This window comes from Phyllostomus hastatus, unplaced genomic scaffold (assembly GCF_019186645.2).
Source record: "Phyllostomus hastatus isolate PE091 unplaced genomic scaffold, TTU_PhHast_1.1 phas_contig_38, whole genome shotgun sequence".
Classification (NCBI taxonomy): Eukaryota; Metazoa; Chordata; class Mammalia; order Chiroptera; family Phyllostomidae; genus Phyllostomus; species Phyllostomus hastatus.
In genome coordinates, this window is record NW_025333869.1 from 3,772,711 (window position 1) to 3,792,047 (window position 19,337).

Consider the following 19,337-nt stretch of genomic DNA (forward strand, 5'->3'; position numbering starts at 1 on the left):
ATGTCATCCATTATCTTCCATCAAATTTGAATTATGCATTATCTTCTCTCCAAATTCAAATTACACACATTTAATACTTGATTTGGCAGTAAAAATAATAATAAGCTAATAAATCCATTGACGAAAACTCAATTGTTTTTAAAACAATTCTAATGGAGGAGTCAAATAACACTTTAAAAGAAATGACAGCTAACCTGAATCCTGCTGCTTTAATTTCATACCAGGTCCTGTGCTGGGAGAGGCTCTGACTTTCTGTTTACTCCATTGTAAATTGAGGACCATAACCTACTCCACAGAGATGGCAAGAGACTTGCACAAGGCTAATCTCTGTACTAGAACATAACTAGAAACCAGACAGAAAGCTTAATTGTGACAGGCAGTAAATTTAATCAGGCATGCCATGTCCTTGAGGAGCTAGTCAAGGAGCAAATATTTGAGACAATGGAGGGATTCTTCCATGTTCTTATTTTAATCAATTCGGTTCATATATATTGAACAGTTACTATTTGCGAAGTATTGGGAGATGAAAAGACATGGTCCTCACCTTCAGGAGCTCACATACCCATGGAATCTATGGCTAGTGAATTCTTTACTCTTGGGCCAGTTTGGGAGAAGTGTTGTTAAGAACAAGTCCTGTCCCCCTGGAATGCCAGTTCTACTAGATGCACCCCCCAGTCAACTTAGCCTTCTGTTCTTAATACTTAACGCACTTAGTGATGACAGCGCGCTTTCACTGCTCGCCTCCTGCTAGGCAAAACACCAAACAAACATCCAGATACAAAATTGTGTTTAATCCTTACAACAATCTTAGGAGTCACATGCTATTGTTATTGTCCCCACTAGGCAGCCAAGGAAACTGAGGCTTAGAGAGCCTAAGCCCAAATAGCCTACCAAGGCCACTAGGTAAGAAAAGCAGAGAAGTGGAAGGCACATGCCAGGGCTATTCTCAGCACAGCCGATCTACCCAGACGCAGGCAGGTTGTTGCTGTTTGGCATCCTCTCGCCTGCTCAGCACAGGGTAAAATGTCCTGGGGATACTCCTGGAATAAGTAGTTGAACAGAGAACTTTTCTTTTTTCCTTCACTAAATTCATACAATGTGAGACTAAGAAGCCATTTCCCAGAATATCTACCTCAACTACCTCATTTTCATATAAGGAAGCTCAGGTCCAAAGAAGTGCAGTGACTACTTAGCCTAAAGATTACTGGCAGTCCAGGGCCCCTCGTTGGGGTCTGAAGGGCAGTCCAGCCCCCAAGGATGGTCAGACACCTCTGGCAGCCTGTCAGTCCTTAGCTTAGTACCCACGCAGGCAGGCACTCATCGCTCTTGCCAGGTTCCAGAACAGGACACCCAGACAGGACAGTCAGCAGTGCGTATTAACTGAAATCTCTATCTCTGCAGACGATTGCATGGGTAGATTCGCTTTCCTGCTTCGGGCACTCTACCTCCACAAACCATTTTTCGATATACACGGACACTCACAACACACACATATTTTTAACGGATAATGGATTGATTAATACTGTAGGCCAGTTATTGAGCTTTGCAAACCCAGCAATAGGTTCCAGCAGGGAAGTAAGCGGAGCTGGAGCAGGCGTGGGGGGGCGGGGGGGGGGTGGAGGCGGGCGTGGGGGGCGGGCTGGAGCCGTTGTACGCCAAAGCCGCGATAACGTTTCCTTACGCAAGCCGGAAGTGGCGGGTGTGGACGGGGCGGAGCGGCTGCCGAGTGTTTGGACACCTCTCCACTACCCGGGAGGTGGCAGTGCGGCCGGGGCGCGGCAGGGTGGCAGGGACTTTGCGCAGACTCGGGAGAGTGGTGAGTACCTAGTCTACTCGGTCAGGCGAGCCAGCGAATGCTACGACCCTGGCGCGGCTCGGGGGACAAGCGTCAGTGTTCGGGTGGGGTCATCCTCGTGGAATTCCCTGTCGGAGACGTCTCCCTGTCGGAAAAAGCCGCGTGTTTTCGGTGCAGTTTGAGTTTTCTTTTGAGAACGATGCTGCAAGAGATCGTTGGTCTGCTTGTTTATTTTTATTCTTTTCTTTTTTTTGAAACAAGTGTTCTCGTACAGCAGCCCTGTGTGGCAGACGGCAGCACCTTTAAAAGATGGACAATTGTGTGGAAATCAGAAGGCCGAGGAGACGGCGGAGGGGGCCGCCGGCATTTTCAGAGTTCGTCTTGAAAATTACATTAGTTTAGAGCAATTTGCTGAGGAATAATTTGTAAACGCACTAACGATGCTTTCGTTTGTGACGATGCTTTTGGCAGAACGAAAATTTGATTATAAATCAAACTTTTATCCTTCATTGAGAATTATAAACCATTCTGGACAGTTAACCGTCATTGAAGGCTCTCAGGAGTAGGGTCTTAATTTATCGTGGAATTAATGTTGTCTTTTCATGTTGTATTTAAAATAGAACTTTCGAACTGGGAAGTGAGGAACCAGGTATTTTATGACTGTGAATGTTAATATTCACTTTGTATTATTATTCTATACCCTTTGTTTAAAATTGTCATGTGACTAAATGTAAAAAGGGATGTTGGTGTCCAGTGTTTATAGCTCAGAGAATTTTGACCTATATAAGCACAGTTTAAATGAGTTTGAAAATTACACTTTTTTCTTATCTTTTTTATTGAGGTATGAAATATATATGAAGTCACTAAGGGCATAAATATTGATTGTACAGCTCAATGAATTTTTTATATATTTATTAACTTGTGTAACCACCAGCTAGGTGAAGTGTGTGTGTGTGCGTGCGTGTGTGTGTGTGTGTGTGTGTGTATATATATATATATATAAAGAAAACATTTCTATCATCCCAGGAGTTTCTCTCTGCTGCTTCCAGCTTAGTAATACCCTTGCCCGGTAATCAGTATCTGCATTTCTGTCTTTGTCTATTGGTTTTGTCTATTTTGGGCTTCATGTAAATGGAATTGTGCAGTATGTTCAGCACACTACTGTGAGATTGATTCATCCATGATGATTCATGTAACAGTAGTTCATTCTTTATTGCTGTGCGATACTCATTTGCATTGATTACATGACTACTGTTCTGGCTAATGGATATTATATTTGTGTTTCTAATATTTGTATATCATGTATTTTGAAGACTACTGTGAACATTCTTGTAATGTCTTGGTGAACATCTGTAAATATTTCTGTGAGCTGTGGAATGGCTGAATCATAAGATAGGTGGAAAATTACTTTTAACATGAAGCCTTCCTTTTTTATAAAATAGAATGTCTTATTTTAACTTATATAACATTAAAGATTAGTAAAAGGCATAATTGTTATGATTTCAAGACTTAAGTGACTCATTATCTTATTATTATTTACTCCTTGGTTTGCAGTATCTATGATGATCTTGTACCAGACTATCGTTACTTCTTTAAGTGTTAGAAAAGTCTGTAAAAGCTGGTGATGATATGTCCCTGAAGTCTGTTGTATAACACGTAGGTAAGAGTTATGTTGCTCAAGTTAGTCGTTGTTAGGGGAAATGAAACATCAGAAAGATATGACAAAAATGGATTGAAGAAACATGGGATTGCAAATCAAAGAACTTACTGCATTTTTATCATCATACTACACAAGTATGGGTAAAAATATATAAATTAATTATAGGATTAATTACAAATGTGAGTTTACTACAGGAGTACGGTGATTTCCAGGGTATTAAGATACTGATACATTTATAATGGGAACAGACAACAAAAATCACTATGCATTTGTGGGAAATCAGTAACATGTGAGAAATGCCCTGGACTGAACAAATATAAGTAGACTTGAAACAATGGAGTTAATGTAAGAAACAGAAGAAACTTCAAAATAAATATTGGTATGCTTAGATTTAGGAGGATATTATGCCTTTTGAACACATACAAGCTGCCCTGGAAATAAGCAGTAAGTTATTCAATATTAAAACATAGAAAATAGGAAAAATAGCCATCACATGTCGATCTAGAAGAGCCACTTTACATCTCATACGAGTTTCAGGAGTTAATAGAAATTGGAAGAGGAGAAATAACCACAGAGAGAACAGAGCTCATGAGGTTAGGAATTCCTTGGCAGAGTCTTGGGTAGTGGAACCCAAACAGAAAGATGTATCAGTTATGAGACAAAGTACTAGCAAACATAAATCAACCCTCCCATGTCTGGTCTATTTCTTCATCTGTACAGTGGGAATGATCAGAAAATATACCTTTTCAGAGCTTGTGGGAAGATGTGGCACAGATTCAGGAGTTCTGGCTGTTTTACCAGCCCCTTTCCCCTGTTTCCCTCCCCTCACAACTCACAATAGATGCCAGCTTTCTCATTCCTACTTTATAGTAGAATGGAACCAAGATATTGTCAAAGGGTTAATGGAAGAAATCAAGGAAATGTTTCTTGAGAGGGGTATTTGAGTTTATGAATGGAAAGACATACTGAGAGTCTTAAAAAATATTCATAGACACACACAGATACATTCTGAAGAAATTTTTATAAACATACAATCTCATAAGCTGCCAAAGAGAAGCATATGGTTATCTATACAGGAATGGAAATCACACTTGCAATTAGACTTCTAATCTGGACATGGAATGTTAAATGACAGTGGAACAGTCATCTAACAAAAATGTGCTCATGGGACTCAAAATCTTATTCATAACTGAACTGCCATTCAAAGTGGAAGCAAAATTAAGTCATTTTTACCTATACCCACTAGGAATACTCTAGGATGGGCTATATCAAATAAAAAAATTAATCCAAGAAAAATAGGTGTGGAATTCAAGAAATAGTGATCAAAGAAAATGGTAAAACTTATTTCTCAACTCCAAGGTATTTTTAACTACAGCTAAGAAATTTAATGCAATGCAGTGCAAAGAAAGGATTTATAAAATGGAGTGGGTATAGTTTTAAAGTCTATAATTAAAAAAATTATTGATCGATTTGAGAGAGAGACAGGGAGAGAAACATCAGTTTGTTGTTCTACTTATTTATGCATTCATTGGTTGCTTGCACATCAGGACAACCGGACAACATTTTAACACACTGAGCTTCCTAGCTAGGGCCTAGAGTCTATAATTTGTAACAAACATTCAATGTGATTTGAAGTTGCTTGGGAAGGCTTATCATGTGCAAGGGAGAAGCTATGCACACAGACCAATTACATGTTAGAATAAACTCTTTAAGGAACTATAACCCAGTAGTTCCATTTCCAGGGATTTATCCTATATAAAATAATGTGGAAAGTCATGTATATATAAAGTTATTTATGCTGAAATGTGTAATAGTGGCAATAGATTTGGAAGGATACAAAACTGGAGAGGGGAAGTGTGCCTCTGGGATAGAAAGGAGAGATTGACCATACCACTGTGGTATGGCCTTATATCATGTTTAACCTTTTAATCACATGTATTTAGTTTAGGGAATTTATATTTAGAAATATAAAAAATAGGGGGGGAGTATAAAAAGGTAAGGATTTAGAGCACCGGTCACCAAATCTGGCTGGCCACTTATTTTAATATGGCCTGTGACCTAAAAGTGGTTTTTACATTTTTAAGTTCTTGGGAAGAAAAGAAAAGAAGAATACTTTGTGACATGAAAATTATATGAAGTCCAAATTTCAGTGTCCTTTGGACCACAGCTGTACTCATTCATTTATACATTGTGTATGGCTGCTTTTGTGCTACAAGACAAAGCTGACTGGTTGTGATGTATACTGTCAGATTCTTTACCTAAAATGTTTGCTAACCCCTGATTAGAGGACAGAAACAGACCTCTGTATATGCAGGAATTTTGCTTATGATAAAGGACATTACCAGTTAGTGCCTGACACACAGTAGGTACTCAAAATATCTGTTGAATGAGGTGCTGTCTTCTGGTGATCATATTTTTAATTTTAAATACTTACAACCCATTGATTCATTGACATGTTAAAGAATTCACATATTATTTTTAATACTCATTAGTTGCTCAAGAAATAAAATCTAATTCCCTTCTTCATAATATTTATGCTTAATGATTTTTTAGTTTTATTTTCCTGACAGTGGTCATGTTTTCCAAATAATTTTGTGACTTTTTGTTGTGTAAAGAGTGAACTGAAAATTACAAATTTAGTTTTTGAAAACTTTAATAATTATTATTTTATACAGAAAATTTAGGAAAATTATATAGAATGTAACTTTAAAATAAGTAGATTGAAATGGGTTATTTGTGTTTTGCAGTAGGCAGTAGGTTACTCTTATCACAGAAGTTAGTTTGGCACACTGCAGTGTAAGTATCCTGGAAATGATGTATGAAATATGTATTAGTAGGATCATAAAATTGTAGAATCAGAAGAATAAGTGGAACTGCCTAAAGGTCATATTATGAACTAACTTTAACACTTTTCTGTTGTCTCAAGATCACAAGGCCAATAGAAAGATATGATAAGACCTTCAGAATAATATGATTCTACTTTTGGGGAGTGGCAGGGGGGGTTAGTTTGTTTCTAAATCCAGACTTGTAGGCAACAAATATTCACACTTGTTTTCTTAATGAACAGAATGGGGTTTTCTTATACATGCCTATTTGGCACTACTGCTAAAACTATATCTGATTTGTCTTTATTTTTTAAACAACTTCATTGAAGTATAATTGGCATACAATGAACTATGCATTTTTAAGGATATAATTTGATAATTTGAACATATGTATGCATCTGTGTGTACATATGCACAAAAATTGATGGACATTATCAATCACTATCAAAAGCTTCTTTGTGCCCTTTTATTATTCCTTCTTGGTGTATATCTTCTCTTATGCCCTACTTCCTCCTCACTTCCTCCTCCACCCTCCCCCCAATCCCAGGCAACCACTGACTCAATCTGCTTTCTGTCACTACAAGTTACCTTACATTTTCTAGAATTTTATATAAATGGTGTTCATACAGTTTGTGCTTGTTTGTTGTCTGGCTTCTATCAGAATAATAATTGAGGTTCACTCATGTTGAAGCATGTATCAGTAGTTATTCCTTTTTATTGCTGAACAGTGTTCCAAAGTATGGCTGTACCAGTTTGTTTATTCATTCACATATTGACAGGCATTTGAGTTTTTAGTTTTTGGTGGTTATATATAAAATTGCTCTGAACATCTGTGTAGAGTCTTTGTATGTATATATGCTTTCATTTCTTTTGCATAAATATCTAAGAATGGAATGGCCTGATTATATGGTAGGTTTATGCTTACCTTGTTAAGAAACTGTGAAAAATCTTACATTCCTGCCAGAAGTTTATGAAAGTTCTATTTCCTCCATGTTGTGACTAATACATCAGTCTTTAATTTTAGCCTTTCTAAAATTAGCCATTCTGTGTAGTGGTATCTCATTGTGGTTTGAATTTGCATTTTCCCCATGATTAACGATGTTGAACATTTTTTTTTCATGTGCTTCACAGATGTATTCAAATCTTTTACCAGTTTTTAATTGAGTTGTCTTTGTTTTGCTATAATTGTATTTTGATAGTTTTTAAAATATATTCTCAATGCAAGTCCTTTATGAAATATATGCTTTGCACATATTTACTACAGGTCTGTGACTTGTCTTTTCATACCCTTTTTTTCAGTTATACTTGGCATTCAATATTATATTAGTTTCAGGTGTACAGCATAGTGATTAGACATTTACATAACTTATTGATTCATTGGGTTGTTTTTTTTTGGTATTAAGTTATATGAGTTAATTTATAAATTTCAAATATTAACCCCTTATTGGATATATTATTTGAGAATATCGTCTCCCATTCAGTAGGTTTTTTTTTGTTTTGTTGATGGTTTCCATTGCTGTTTAAAAAAAAGAACTTTTAGTTTGATGTAGTCCCATTTCTTGATTTTTTGTATTGTTTCCCTTGACTGAGGAGATATATCTAAAATATACACACATACATGTATATGTGTGTATGTTTACATGTATATATGTGCATATGTGTATGTATATGCATATATATATATATATATATATATATATATATCTGTGTGTGTATCTGTGTGTGTATCAGCACTGCCAAAGAGTTTGCTATCTATGTTTTCTTTTGAGAGTTTTATGGTTTTTGGTTCTCATATTAGAGTCTTTACTCCATTTTCAGTTTATTACTGTATATAGTGTAAGAAAGTGTCTGTGTAGTTTCATATTATTTTTGCAGATATTTGTTCAGTTATCCCAACACCACTTATTCAAGATACTGTCTGTACTCCATTTGTATATTCTACCCTATTTTATCATAAAGTAATTGACCATATAGCTATGAGTTTATTTTTAGCTCTACTCTGTTGCATTGATCTATAATGTCTGTTTTTATGCCAGTATCATGCTGTTTTCATTACTATAGCCTTCTAGTATAGTTTGATATACTGAAGATTGTCGTGGCTATTTGGGGATTTTTGTGGTTTCATTTAAACTTTAGATTATTCTAATTCTGTGAAAAATGTCATTGGTATTTTTGTAGGGATTGCATTGAATCTATAGATTGCTTTGGGTAACATGGACATTTTAACAATATTAATTCTTTCTACCCATCAACACAGTATATCCTTCTTGCTGTATAAAAATGCAGCCAATTTTTTAATATTAATTTGCATTTGCTACTTTGCTGAATTTACTTATCAGTTCTAATAGTTTTTTAGGGGCATAGAATTTTTAGGGTTCTCTGTATGTAGTGTCATGTCATCTGAAAATAATGACAGTTTTATTTCTTCCTTTCCTATTTGAATACTTTTTACTTCTTTTTTGTGTCTGATTGCTGTGACTAGGACTTCCAGTTGTTCGTGATCTTAAGGAAAACACTTTCTGGTTTTTCTCATTGGGTATGATGTTAGTTGTGGGTTTGTCATATATAGCCTTTATTTATTTATTTATTTATTTTTATTTTTACTTATTTTTAGAGACGGGGGAGGAAAGGAGAAAGAGAGTGAGAGAAACATCAGTGTGTGGTTTCCTTTTACGTGGCTCCCACTGGGGACCTTGCCCCCCACCCTGTCATGTGCCTTGACTGGGAATCGAACCGGCGACCCTTTGGTTTGCAGCCTGCATTCAATCCACTGAGCTACACCAGCCAGTTATATGTGGCCTTTATTATGCTGAGGTATGTTCCCTCTATTCTCACTTTGCTGAGAATTTTCATCACAAATGGATGCTGGATTTTGTCACATGCCTTTTCTGCATCTGTTGATATGATCATGTAGGTTTTATCCTTCATTTTGTTTATGTGTTGTATCATGATAAGTGATTGTGGCTATTGAACTGACCTTGCATACCAGGAATAAATCCTACTTGATCAAGTATGTATGATCTTTTTAATGTATTCCTGAATTAGTTTGCTAATATTTTGTTAATAATTTTTTATTGGCATATATTTTTTCTTTTTGTAATGTCTTTGCCTGGCTTTGAAATAGCCTTGTACAATGAGCTTGGGAGCCTTCCCTCCTTTGGAATTTTATGAAATACTTTGAGAAGGATAGATGTTAATTCTTCTTTATTTGCTAAAATCGACCACGAAGTCCTTCTAGTCCAGGACTTTTGTTTGCTGGGAGTTTTTTGAATACTGCCTCAACTTTGTTGGTTGTACTAAGTCTGTTCAGATTTTTTGTTTCTTCTTGATTCAGTCTTGGAAGATTATATGTTTCTAGGAATTTATCCATTTCTTTCAGAATGTTCAGTTTTTTGGTATATAATTGTTTGTAGTATTTTTAATAAACCTTTTAATTTCCGTGGAATCTGTTGTCACTTCTCTTTTGTTTTTTACTTTATTTATTTGGGTTCTGTCCTTTTTTCTTGACAAGTCTACTTAAAGTTTTGTCAATTTTGTTTATCATTTCAAAGAATCAGCTCTTGGTTTTATTGATCTTTTGTATTGCTTTTATAGACATTTCATTTATTTCCACTCTGATAATTTTTTACTTTCTTCTTTTACTTTGGGCTTTGTTTTTGTTCTTTTTCTAGTTCCTTTAGGGATAAGGTTAGGTTTTTTTTTAGATGTTTCTTGAAGCAGGCTTGTTTTGCTTTGAATCTTCTACCTCTGAATATTGCTTTTTTTGTGTACCATAGCCTTTGAGTCATTCTGTGTTGATTTTCATTTTTCTCAAGGTATCTTTTGATTTCTTCCTTGATCTCATTGTTTACCCATTTATTGTATAGTAATAGCGTGTTTTTTTAGCTTCTGTGTGTGTGTTTTTCATTTTTTTCCTTATAATTGATTTCTGGTTTTATACCATTGTGGTTGGAGAAGATGCTTGTATGATTTTAATCTTTAAAAAATTTGTTGGATTTGTTTTGTGGCCTAACGTGTGTTCAGTGTGAGAAAATGTTCAGTGTACACATGAAAAGAATGTATATTCTGCTCCTTGGAATGAAATGCTGTAAAAATATCAATCTGATCTAATATATCACTTAAGACCTCTGTTTTCTTCTTAATTTTCTGTCTGGAAAATCTATTCATTGACATTAATGGTATGTTAAAGTGCCTCAATATGACTGTATTACTGTAGATCTCTCCCTTTATGTCCATCAGTGTTTGCTTTGTATATTTAGGTGCTCATATATTGGGCGCATAAATATTCATAAGGGTTATAGCTCTTGTTTGATTGATCCCTTTATCATTATGAAATGTTCTTTATCTTTTTAAAGTCTATTTTGTCTGATATAGGTATCGTTACCCTAGTTTTTCTGTTTTTCATTTCCATTGGCATGAAATATCTTTTTCCATCCTTTTACTTTCTATCTGTGTGTGTCTTTCGATCTGAAGTGGGTCTCATGTAGACAATTTTCTTAACTATTCAGGTACACTATGTGTTTTGATTGGAACATTTAACTAATTTACATTTAAAGTGATTATTGATATTTATGTACTTATTGCCACTATATTATTCATATTTACATTTTTATTCTTCTTGTTCTTAACTAACTTTTTAAAACATTTATTGTAATACTGGTTTAGTGGTGATGAAATGCTTTAGCTTTTTCTTTTCTGGAAAGCTCTTTATCTCTCAATTTTAAATTATAGCCTTGATTGGTAGAGTAGTCTTGGTTGTAGGTCTTTGCTTTTTAGCACTTTGAATATTGCATGCCATTCCCTTCTGGCTTAAATGTTTAGTTGAGAAATTGCCTGACAGTCTTATGGGTGCTCCCTTATAAGCAACTAACTGCTTTTCTTTTGCTACTTTTAAGATTTTTTTCTTTATCTTTAACCTTTGTCATTTTAATTATGATGCATCTTGGTGTGGGCCTCTTTGGGTTCATCTTCTCTGTGGTTCTTCCCTTTTCAGACCCTGTGTCAGTTTCCTTCACCAGCTTGAGGAAATTTTTAGTCATTATTTCTTCAAATAAGTTTTCCATACCTTGCTCTTTTTCTCTTCTTCCAGTACCTCTGTGTTGCAAATATTATTACATTTGATGTTGCCCCAAGGTCCTTTAAACATATCCTTATTTTAAAATCCTTTCCTTTCCTTTCCCTCTTTCCCTCTTTCTCTCTTTCCCTCTCTTTTCTTTCTTTCTCTCTTTTCTTTTCCTTTCTTTTCTTTCTCTCTCTTTCTCTTTCTCTCTCTTTCTTTTCTGTCTTTCTCTTTTCTTTTCTTTTCTTTTCTTTTCTTTTCTTTTCTTTTCTTTTCTTTTCTTTTCTTTTCTTTTCTTTTCTTTCTTCTTTCCTTTCCCCTCCCCTCCCCTCCCCTCCCCTCCCTATGTTCCATACCTTCCTTACCTTTCTTTTCTGTTCAGATTGGGTATTTTCTGATACCTTGTCTTCCAAATTACTGATTCAGTCCTCTGCTTTATCTAATCTGCTGTTGATTTTATCCAGTGTATTCATTTCAGTCATTATATTCTTCATTCTGGCTGATTCTTTTTTTATGGTTCCTGTCTCTTTGTTGAAGTTGTCACCGAAATAATCTATTCTTCCTCTAAGTTCACTGAGCATTCTTATAACCAGTATTTTGAACTCTGCATCTAGTAAACTGCTTGTCTCTTATTTTGTTTAGTTCTATTTCTGGAGTATTTTTTCTGTTTTTTTCATTTGAGACACGTTTCTTTGTCTCCTCATTTGAGCTGTTTCACTGTTTGTTTTTGTTTATTATGTAGGTCTGCTATGTCTCCCAGTCTTCGTAGAATGGCATTATGTAGTTTGTATCTGTGAAGCCCAGTGATGCAGTCTTCTCTGGTCACCTGAGCCAGGTGATTCATGAGAGTCTCTTGTGGTTGTTGTGTGTGCTCTCCTATTGTAGTTGAGCCTTGATTGGTGTAACATGTAAATGGCGGGATTGATCCTCAGGCTGATGGGTTGTGAGGACTGTATATGAGTACAGTGACTGAGCTGTTATTCAGGGGCTGACATTATGTAGCAGGATTTGCTTAAGGGGGGCTCTGGTAATTGCTATTTCTACTCTTTGGGTATGTTCCTTGTGAAGCTAATTGGGTGGTGCTTTGGTGTAGTCTGAAGCTGGCCACTGGGTGTGTTTGTTCTGAGGTCTCTTGGGAGAGGCTCCAGTGCATGCCATGGTCAGCAGCTGCCTGTGCCCTTCCTAGGGCCACTTGGTATGAGCTACAAAGTGATCTATAGATGTTTGTAGGTACCTGAGAGAGTCTAAGCTGCTAAATGAGGCTGGCTGCCACTAGAGCCAGGCTTGGGGCCATTGAGCAAGGCACAGGGTGGGCCATGTTGACCCCAGATTCTGACTTGTTTGGGATTTGTGACCATTTGAGAGATTTCAAGAATGTCCGAAGAATGAGCCACAACAAGATATTTGTATGGGAAAGCTATTCAAAGTGGCTTGGATGGGTCTGCATTTTGAATGGGGTGAGGTCTTAGTGAATCACCAGGTTGGGGCAAACAGTGTTACCAGGTTGATGAAGACTTAGATATGGCACTGACCTGCACCTGTAGCCTGGGTCAAGGTCATGCTCAATAAAGGAATAATGGCATCTGCCAGCAATTCTGTCTGGAAGAAACCTGCCCCTCCAGCCCTAGCCTTAAGACAGACAATTCACTTCCTCTCTGTTGATCCTAGCTCTTTTCAAGCTGCTGTCACTGTGATGGAGCTGAGAGCAAATGAGTCTGTCAGAAAGTAAGTCTGTATGTTACCTCCTTAAGAGGAATGCCTAGATTCTAGAAGCCCTGTGTCTCATCCACAATCCCTACTAGTTTTCATAACCAGAGGTAATGGGAATTTCTGTTCCCAGCATTGGAAGCCTGGGCTGTGGAGCCTGGTAGGGGCTTAGACTCCTTGCTCATCAGTGGGGACCTCTCCAGCCGAGATATCCCTACCAATTTTTCACTGCCACACATGGGTATGGGACTAGCCCGTTCAGTGTTTCCACCCCTCCTACTAATCTCAGCAGGACTTCTTCTTTATATCCTTAGTTATGGGACTTCTGTTCAGCTATACTTTAGGCATTTCTCAATGATGGTTGTTCTATAGTTTAGTTGTAATTTTGAATTGGGCATGGGAGGAGGCAAGAACAGTGTTTGCCTATGCTACCACATTGACTGGAAACCCCCTAGTCATCAGTTAATAATTTTGATGAAGTCCAGTTTATTGGTTATACTGTTAGTATCATATCAAAGAAATCTTTGCCTAACTCAAGGCCACAAAAATTTTCTCTTATGCTTTCTCCTAGTTTTATAGTTTTAGGTTTTATATTTAGATCTGTGATTCATTTTTAATTACATCCTAGTGGATATGATGTGTATTTCATTGTGAGTTGTTGCGCGTGGGTCACCAGCCGGCAGTGATCATGGAACGCTGTGGATGGCTCGACGATAAACACACGAGAAAAAACACATGCACAGAGACAGACTAGTTTCTGTGGGGAAGTAGGGACGAAATGGCCACCCCCCCTAGTGGGGAGCGCGCCGATTTACCGTCCATACCTGCTTTTATTGGGCTCATTCTGCATAATAATTCAGGTAAAGTACAGTACTCATTAGGGGGAAGTAAGGAACCATAGAAAACAAAGAACTCTGCCAGTCTATTGAGTTGGGGGTCAAAGAGCTGCAAGACTGAGGAACAAAATAACTTCCTCCTAAGACCCTTCTCATTCAGCTGAGAGCATTCTAAACAAAGAAGGTTTCACAGTAATTTACATATTCTTTCTTAGGCCTGATCACCCCAGGGAATCCGCACTTCTCAGTACCGAGCTGCACCACCCTGTCATTGTTTCAGGCTTCGGTGGAGCAAGGGAACTAAGGCAACTGGGAGACAAGGAGGTTTTTTCCCAGACGCTGAGAACTCAGGCTATGTCAAAGCCGAGGAGCGAGGGTCCATCACCCCCCTTTTGCTGCAGCCCCCCCCCCAAGTCCTTCTTTTGGGGGGCCTCCCAAAGTGATCGTGCCTGTCTTAGGTCATTCCCCCCGTGGGGAATCTTACCCGTCTTTGGCTAACCGACCAAGCTTTTTGGGGTTCAGCAGCAGAAGCAGCATTCCTGCCAGGAAGATAAGTTTTTGTCTCTTTGCTGGCTTACGGTTCCAAGGGCGTTCCCTTAGCCTTAGCCTAGGCGGGGGTTTCAGCTCCTGATACCAGTCAGGGTGGTTCCCAACAGTGAGTTTTTTGTTTTGTTTTGTTTTCTGGTTCCACTGTATTTATTACTAATATAAAAATTGTTAAAAAGAAAAATTCATTTCAGTTCTCTAACAACTCTCATCCCTCCATCCTGCCCACATAGTTCTTAACATGTTTCCTCAGGGCCAGTTCAAAACTGAGCCTGTTCAATGTTATTTTCACAGAAAACAACCAATGCCAGAGGTATAGGGGAAGAAGGTTGGAAGAAGGCAACAGTACTGTCTAGATTCCACCCAAAGATAGGCTAGATAGAGATTCAAGAATTCAAACAAAAGGGCTGGTGGCCTCACAATGACGTAGTCTAACTAAAATGAGCTGTAGATAGGATAAGGTAGGCCTATCATAGGATTTAGAGGACATCTTATGGTCTGTATCAAACTGACACCAGAAGAATGAGGAGGATCAGGGGGGCAGTCTTGCATAAAGTTTCACAGTTCTCGCCTTTGGGGAGATAAAGTCTAGAGGGCACCAAGAGGCTCATTATTTGGGCAGATATATTCTAGTGTTGAAAAGCCACAAATATGCCATGAACACTGGGAAAGAGTATGAGGGAATGCATGTACCACAAAGCACAATGATCATAGACCATAATGGCAGGGATCATGCTAATAATGCACTAACCATGAAATCTAAAAGCAAGGAGAGTAGCCTTGCAGGGAGTGATTCCATACCAGGCATCCAAACTTGACTTCAGGTCAGACAACCTGATACGTTTCACAGAGCAAGCTTACAACTTTGGGCTTAGGGGATATCACATAAAGAGGTACTTAAAACAAGCAACTTTAAGAAGGGAATGGTAGGAAACTGTTCCAGGGCTCAGGAATTGAGGGCACTACTTGGGACTGGGTGGACAAGTGCACAAGAAACAGTACCTAATAAGTTTCCTGCTCAGCAGTCAGTTGACAAGGGGAAAGAGGATCCAGAAGGCAGTTGAAGGGAGCAAGAAGGGATCCTGAAGGCGAATCTCTGGAGTCTGAGCAGAAGAAAATGGTACTCACCATGTTACAGAACACACAAGGGGGGCCTGAGACAATATACTATTATTGAAAGAAAGCCCCGGGTCCATTATGTCCGCCGCCCGAGGAAAGACATCTCTCGGTGGCAGAAATTCGTGAAAAGGAAAGGAAATGTTTATTTAATGCTATACGAACTTAAAGTAGTGACCTAATGTCTTTATCAAAAAATCCCAAAGTCCGTTAAAACACCCACAAACACACACAGTCCTTCCTTCCTTCCCCCTTTGCCCAGTCCAGAGTACCATATCTCAGGAAAGGAAGACGAAGTCCATGGCTCAGACAGTCCTCTGGTTCTTAGTCCTCCATCTCAACTGGGAGACCTCCCTGGGTTCCCGGCACCCTCGGCTGAGTCGCGGGATCTCTGCTAAAACCAGGTGGTGGTTCCCCTTCTAAAGCTGTGGGGGTCCCCACTCTGTCCAGGCCTCGTAGTTCTCCCTCTCAGGGCTGCGGGAAGGGGAGAGTCCCCACTCTGCCAAAGCCGCGTGGTTCTCTTTCCTAAAGCAGCACGGTTCTCTCTGGGATGCAGGAGTCCCCACTCCGTCAAAGCCGCGTGGTTCTCTCTTCTCAGGGATGCGGGAGTCTCCACTCTGCTAAAGACACATGGTTCTCCTTCTCAGGGCTGTGCATGGTTCTCTCCTAATGGCCGCCAAGTCTGGGTTTTAAATCCCCGCGGCCAGTCTCCCTCTGCAGCCTCATTTCCGACTCCTCCCACACTCGGCTTCACATGCCAGAACTCGTATCCTGCCAGCTTTACTGGGCTGCCATCTTGAGTCTGGGCAGGTGTGGCCCCATGTCCTGGAGCCAATCTTCTCCAAGCTCCCACGCAGGCGCTGTAGCTTGGGGGATCTGCCCCCAGTCACGTGTTGGTGGGGAAGTTACTTCCATTCCCCTGGCTCAGAGATGATCACAGCTATTTAACATATCTAAGCGACCAGCCAAAGGCTATAGATATGTTAAATGACCACGCCAGAGGGTAGCTGCAAGGCTGTTGCTATGCAAAACAGATCTCAATGGCCCTGCTCCATTTGTCCCTTCCCCCAACCCACACCGTGGGGGCGGGGGGGTGGAGACATCTTAAAATCTCCTGGACACCTTGAGTTCTGGACCCCATTTCAAATGCCCATTTGGGGTCCCCCCTCTTGGCTGCACCCTGTAACAATCCCTCCTTTCAGATACACACCCACTTTAAATTCTTTTAAAGGACAATGGACAAAAGGTCTTATCTTCTTGTAACTGCTTCTGGCTGGGAATGGACGTTGTTTTACCCACCCATGGGTCAGGGGTGCCCTGAAAGGGGCGGGGGGGGGGCGGGTTGCAGCACGGAAGGAGTCCTTCCTGTAAGGGGAAGGACCTTACAGAATCCTGGTCAGTTGGCCATCACCAGAAAGTTGCAGGTTCGGTGTCCAAAGGCTGGCATTACTGGACCATTGGCATCCTGGTCATATTCTGGAGGTGACAGATTTGGAAAGAAGTTGGAAGGCACAATTAAATCATAACCACTAAATGACAAAGGCAGGGACTTAAGTAAGGAATGGCTTATCAGGAGGAAGGTGTACAAGGCATGCTACACCTCTCCGAAACTTGTGGCCCACTATACTTCACTCGGGCTGAGGGGAATATGTTAGGATTTCCCTCCTTTCAGATATTTGGGCCTTTTCTGTCCAAGCCATCAAGACAGAAAAAGGCAAAATTAGTTCTAAAGTGAAGCCCACAGACCCCCAAACCATTCACCAACCCAACCACTTAGTTCAGCCAAACCGTTGAGTCTCAGGGGGTGATGATGAAAATGGGCTCCTTAAAGCGAGGTTTATATTCACTCACTCATTCAACCAATTACTCAAGTAATGAAGTCATAGGCATATGCCCTATGAAAACAGAAGAACACACAGGTTAAATTCACACAGCAATCCCCAAACCAGTCTCTGTGCCTGTGAGACTGTCTTTTGGGAAGACATTTAATTGCAAGGTCCTTCCTGCAATAACATTTAGCAATGGCAACTTCACAGGTCTTCCGTACCTGTAAATTGTACATCTTTGGTGACATTACAAACTCAGTTTCAACTTTCAAATGAAAACAAACTTTTAAGACAGTTAGCTGCACCATTTTGATGTCCAATACTAAGCATTGTGATTTTCCTTGAACCACAGTTTTTCTCCTTAAGATCACCCTCACTGTTATTACAGGGACTACTTTGAGTCCCACTTTTAATTTTGACTGTTCGTTTGCATAAACACACCAAGAGCAGCCTGGATCACTTATGATCCTTGAGTCTACCTTGCTGGAACTCACACAGGGTGCCTTTAGATTGACTTCTCAGTCCACCCCTCTTGGGGCACAGAAGCAGAGCCACACATCTGCCATCTGGCTTCGCCTGTACCAGTTGTTTCACTCAAATCCTTGAGGCTTCCATTGTGCTTCCAGGTTCCTTTTTGGCCATCTTTCAGAAAAGCAACCTTCGTTCCTTCCCTGGAAAGACTGCCATGAACCACACAACCAACCAAAGTACCAGGCTTTTTCGTGGGCTTACGCTAGCTTCACAAGTCAATCCCAGTTCCTCAGGGCTTTCCGGTGATGACCAGAACCCATACATGCCTCCTTCAGGAGTGACATTCCAGTCAAAGTCTTAGTTAACAAAACCACTATTAACGACTGGTCTTATTGGTTTTATGCAAAGAAACCTTATATTATCACTCCTTCAGAATGCCAAATTCTGGAGGGATCAGGTAGGGAGAAAAGTACAAAACGTGAAGGAAAATCCTTTTCCTTCTGATACCCACTAGGCTTCTCAAAACTTTCCTACAGAGTGTGAAGTTTCAACCTTCCCTGGAATCCTCAATTTCCTTTTTCAGAGCAGATACAGAGCAAAATCCAAACATAGAGTTCCAGGATAATACACAGGTAGAAGCATTCTCTTGCACCAATGCGTCCATCGGTGCCTCGCAGAGACATGCTCCTTCAGGTCTGGTCTCTTGGCAGAGACATACCCCCTTTGCCTCTGGCTGAAGCACTCGTCAGCCCCAAATGACCCTTCCTGGGTCCCGAGTGGCAAAGGCATTCTCCTCAACCGGTTACCGGTGACCTTTCCTAGGTCTTCAGGGGACCTTAAACAGGTCCTCAAATACAGATTTCTGATCAGAAACGACACCAATGGCAGAGACTTGCTCTCTTCCGATCCGGTCTCATGGCAGAGACATGCCCCCTTTGCCTCTGGCTGAAGCACTCGTCAGCCCCAAATGACCCTTCCTGGGTCCTGACTGGCAAAGGCATGCTCCCCAACCGGTTACAGCCAACCTTTCTCAGGTCTTAAAGTACAGAAAGTCTCTGATCCAGAAACAAAACCAGTGTGAGAATTTTGCTCTTTTCCCATGAAACTGGCAACAGGTAGTTCAGGTTTCCATTACTCCAGGTTTAAAACTTTCACAACCTTTACACATAATTTTCACATCCAGATTTAACCATCAATCTCTTTTAATCCTGGTTCCTTTCCCACACTGGGAAGGATTATACTTAACTCAGTACTTAAAACTCAGCATGTGGCAGCTAAAAGTCCCTAACACTACAGGTACCTTCCACTAAAAGTCCCTAGATTCGCAGGGACATCCTGCAGCTTTCTGAAGCTTAAACCTTGCAAACATCCTATAAATCAGATGGTCACCTTTGGACCTCAGTTCATGACCTTCTGAACCAGAGCCATTCCTATCAGAACCAGTCACACAGAGAACCTGACTGATGCAATGCCAGCACAGTAGGAGCACACAGCCC

The 19,337-nt window shown here is 39.7% G+C and overlaps 1 protein-coding gene across 2 annotated transcripts in view; it reads left to right on the forward strand.

Annotated features, from left to right (window-relative positions):
- The first annotated feature begins 1,709 nt into the window (after nt 1-1,709).
- Nucleotides 1,710-19,337, forward strand: part of CSGALNACT2 (chondroitin sulfate N-acetylgalactosaminyltransferase 2) — a 90,720-nt gene continuing 73,092 nt past the window's right edge. For both annotated transcript variants that reach the window (XM_045842074.1, XM_045842075.1), the window contains exon 1: nt 1,710-1,816. The gene's annotated coding sequence lies outside the window, so the exon portion shown is untranslated. The remainder of the gene's footprint in view (nt 1,817-19,337) is intronic.